This window comes from Neopsephotus bourkii, unplaced genomic scaffold (assembly GCF_033783945.1).
Source record: "Neopsephotus bourkii isolate Nb327-2 ecotype Australia unplaced genomic scaffold, CSIRO-AGI_Nbou_v1 NB_450, whole genome shotgun sequence".
Taxonomy (NCBI): domain Eukaryota; kingdom Metazoa; phylum Chordata; class Aves; order Psittaciformes; family Psittacidae; genus Neopsephotus; species Neopsephotus bourkii.
Window position 1 is genome coordinate 800,570 of NW_026900952.1, and position 4,218 is coordinate 804,787.

Sequence of the window (4,218 nt, forward strand, 5' to 3'; positions counted from 1 at the left end):
CAAAAGTATAATAAGTAAAACTGGTGACTGAAGACGCAAAGCCATTTCATAGCTTCAGAATTTTCCCAGATTCTGTACTCGTTAGTGTGACCTTCAGTGATCTATGAGAGAAATGTCTGATGTCTGTTTATTTCACAGTCCACAATACTTGTTAAATGCTCTTAACTTTGAGATTCAGGCTGATGAAATTACCGTAGTACAGAAATCTGGTAAGAGTCTGATGATCCATGAAGTCCACAATGCCAAAGGGCAGTATTTGATCACAGGTTTCTTCTTTTTGGTGGTTATTGGCTCACACTGAATAAATATTGTTCATGTGCAGTTTGCAGCTCAATGGCAAATTAATGTGCAAAGCAGTGAAAATTTAATGAGGAAAGAGAATTTTATCTCTCATTTTACAAGAGAGATTCCGCTGATTGAGGATACAGTGAATGCAACCTCACTATGTTTTTAGATTTGAAAACCATAACTTCTATCCACAAATCTCATTTAGTTTTACCCCTTTAATAATTTAACCAGACTTTTCTACTTTTAGGTTGGAAAGCAGAAGAGAAGTTAGAAGTCAGCAGTCTAGTTACTACCATTAGAGAAAAAACATGGAAGCACTGAAGTTCTTGTGAGAAATCTGATCTTGGAGGGTTTACAGTTACTGTTTAAGTTTCAAAGGTTTGGATAACAAGAGAAACATCATTCTTAGTGAATCAAGACCTGAACCTTTAATGTCTGTTTCATACTATTGAGTGAAGAAACCAAATGGCGTTTGTTTATTGCCTGACACCCAAGTTCAGGATACTAGTCAGAAAGAAAAGAGGTGGAAATTTTTTGATTAACTGAAAAAAGGTGCAATTTTAACAAATCATTGAAAGCTGTATACAGCTTTTCTATACTCTCGTTAAAGAGGTCCTGCTGCTTTTCTAGTTTAAAAAGCATTTAAGTCATGGATTTGTAGTTCCTTCCTATCCAGAACCAGCTTATATTTTTAAGCCATTTGACATCAAATCAAAGATTTTTGTGAGTAATGAAAATAACTTTATTGCATACTTTATAGTTTAGACTTTGATACCTCTTGGTAAGTGTTGGATTTTTCTTTTTCTTCTTAGACTTCTCAGTCAAAGAAACAGAAAGCACCAAGAATGTGAAACAGCCTGGAAATATTTTCTCCTCCATCAAGAAGCACAACATGTCCTTTCAAAGCTTAATTGAGCAGCACAGAGCTAATTAGCTGTCCAAAGACATGCCATTTAATTCACTACCCAGCATTAATTTGTTCTACAGACTGAGCTTATCTCATATATAAATGCCTTTGCCCTGTAGCTTTCCAAACAGCTGCAATATACAAAAAAGACTGATAACTCTGTCATTTAAATGTTGCTTGCTTCCTTCACTTCTGCATAAAATACTGAACTGCGTGTGAATTGTAACTGGAAAGTTTTCATGGTCACAACAAAAAAATAATTTGTTTTTATTCTCTTTTAGCTGGAAATGATGTTATCACTCTGGGATTGAAAACCCACCATTTGAGGTTTGCACTAGATTATAGTTTACAATTTGTTAATCTAATGTGGAATTTTGATAGTATGTTGAATGGTTTCAAAGCTTTTTGAAGGTAGGTGGGTAGTAAATAATTACTTTATAATTTTCTCTTTATTGTAAAAAACCCAAGTATATTTGTTAAGCTATTATAACAGGAGAGTTGCTGCAGTTAATAAGAAAGAAATTTTATGCTGCTAATCTTTGAAGCATATAGTATTATTTTCAGAGACTAACAAATTCTGTCCCTTCTCCATCCTCAGTAAGAACATCATGATTTTCTTAGGATATGTAATGAGTTGAATTCATGAAGTGTGACTTGTCATGCCCAAATACTTAAGTCTATAATATTACACTGGGTGTCTTGCTGAACTTGTTGTTCTAGCAAATGTTTGCAATTAATTTCCTCTCCTCTTAGTACCATTTGATGTCTTTATATGTTATACTGTTTATGGGAAGTCCCATAGGAAAGAAGTCTGAAGCCTTTTTCTCTTTGCAGAGGAAAAGTTATACACTTGGTCCTTAAAACATGTTTGCAGTAAGGTGGGTTTTTTTTTTCCCTACAAATTTTTCTTTGAAGATCCATGTCAAAGAATTTGGAGATGTTTATGTGGGACCCTAGGCTTTCCCCAGGCTCTGACACATTCTCACAATCCAGCCTCCAACAGAACTTCATTTCTGGGAACACTAAAAGCTAAAGGGACAGAGCTGCTGCTTACGTGGGCTGCCAGAGACTGGGAGCAGGGAATGAGAATGTGAAAAAGAGGGTGAATGGGATAAAAAAGGCAGTATTACGGAAAGGGCTGGAAGAGACAACTGTGTTAATAAGAGTACTTTTGCCTGTGTAAAAGAACTTTTGGTAGTGAAATGAGGTGTAAATTCCCCAAATCTATCCCAAATCCATACCAAGACTAGGGATAGGAAATATTTATCTCTTCTATCAACATTTTTTTGTGCAATTCTGTCTCACAGATAGCTTGTTAAAATGGTCTATTGTGGTCAGTGACCAAGGAGTGGATAAAATCTGCTGCCTGTGAGGATGGTACACTGCAGTTGAATGCCCTATGTATCCTCACTGGCATACTCTCCATCCCATGTGTCTTTATCTTCTATACTGAGAGTCCCTCATCTGCATCTTCCTTGGCCTTGAGTTGGTCAGCTCTGTGAGGAAATAAGAAGTAATGAAATAGCATTATTATTTTTTCATATAAATTGGTTTCCCAGTGTAAACTACTGAAGCGCCAGTGATCCAGTGATTTATAAAGCTTATATATCAAGAAAAGAGGTAACGGAAAGATATTTTCCATTTCTAAACCTTAAGTAACATAAATTAATAAATAAATAAATGCATCCCTATGAATTTTACTGCTGGGTCATAATGCATGTTTTCTGTAGTTAATGCAATTCTGTATTTAGAGAAGCCAGTATTGAATTTCAGGATTTGTAGAAAGCTATGGGCACTGTCCTCTCAACCTCAGATTCATGCATTGCAGACACATGTCTGTATGAGACTTATGGGGCAGGCATCATTCATCCAGCAACTGATCCTCAACATAATCTGGTCCTGAGCTCTGCTTCCTCCATTGCCTTACCAACCTAAGGTGAAGGTTGTGCTTCCCTCGCTGACCCTGTGCAAGTGAAGAACTGCATCCCTCTCCCCTGAAAGACAGAAGTGATAATCCAATTGCCAGCTGCCCATTGTGCAAATGGAAAAGAGTATTTTTATCTAGCTGAAAGATAGAGGATGAAGTGTCACCTTCCCGGGATGACAGATGGTAAGACAAACAGTCCAACCACAGACAGTTTTCCTGAGAACATGATCTGCTTGTGCATGTTGATATTGTTGGCTTATTGAGCTGCTGATCACCTCTTTTCACTGCATGGACTGTGGCAGCTCTGGGTGTGAGGCACAGGGTGCATAGCTGGGAAAGGGCTTTCCTGCTGCTAGTATAAGTGCTTTGGGGAAGTTGTACACACTATGCACTTTGTCTAATCTCATAAAAAAGAAAAGTGGTGATAAAATGTGAAACATTTGTAGAATCCTGATATATTACTGTTTGTGGGTGAACAGCATATAACTGCTTTGCAGGTCAAGTATTAAGAACATTCAGCCTTGACTTTGTTGATTTTTTTTTTTTTTTTTAATTTAGCTCGTGTTTCTGGCTAATCTTTTGTCTTTTAAATACTTGGAGAATGAGTTAGAATTATTACTATTTATAACTGTTTCTATTTCAGGAAAGTCTGGATTATCTATTTTATTGCAACTAAATTAGTTCTTTTTTGTTGCCGAACTGTGTGATCTACATAAATAACTTCACTGCACATCCTCAGTTGCAGCAATCCTTCATTTTGGCACCCACTTTAATATCATTATTTATTCTTATCTATTACGTTCAGTGTGAGATTAAGGAAAGGTTTATTTTTTTATTAAGTGGCAACAGTTACTGATGATGGGTGACAATTTACAACTCTGTTACCGCTAAGGAAAAAAAATAAACCTTTTGTTTTTATTATGTTTTTGGAACTGATTGCTGGTATGAAAGAAATAAAAAAGTTGTACATCCAAGAAGGCTTATTGCATTATCAGGCAATACACCTGCCTAACTGATAAATAGGACTCAGCCTTGCAGTTAATAAAAAGCTGGAGTTATTTCAGGCTGAAATACAGTAGAGTAAAACAATGCAAAT

The 4,218-nt window shown here is 36.2% G+C and overlaps 1 long non-coding RNA gene across 1 annotated transcript; it reads left to right on the forward strand.

The window, feature by feature from the left end:
- Positions 1 to 1,080: 1,080 nt before the first annotated feature.
- On the forward strand, positions 1,081 to 3,488 carry LOC133210306 (uncharacterized). Its single transcript, XR_009724906.1, has 3 exons — positions 1,081 to 1,606; positions 2,503 to 2,563; positions 3,024 to 3,488. It is a non-coding gene; the product is annotated as an uncharacterized LOC133210306 (long non-coding RNA).
- The last annotated feature ends 730 nt before the right edge of the window (positions 3,489 to 4,218 follow it).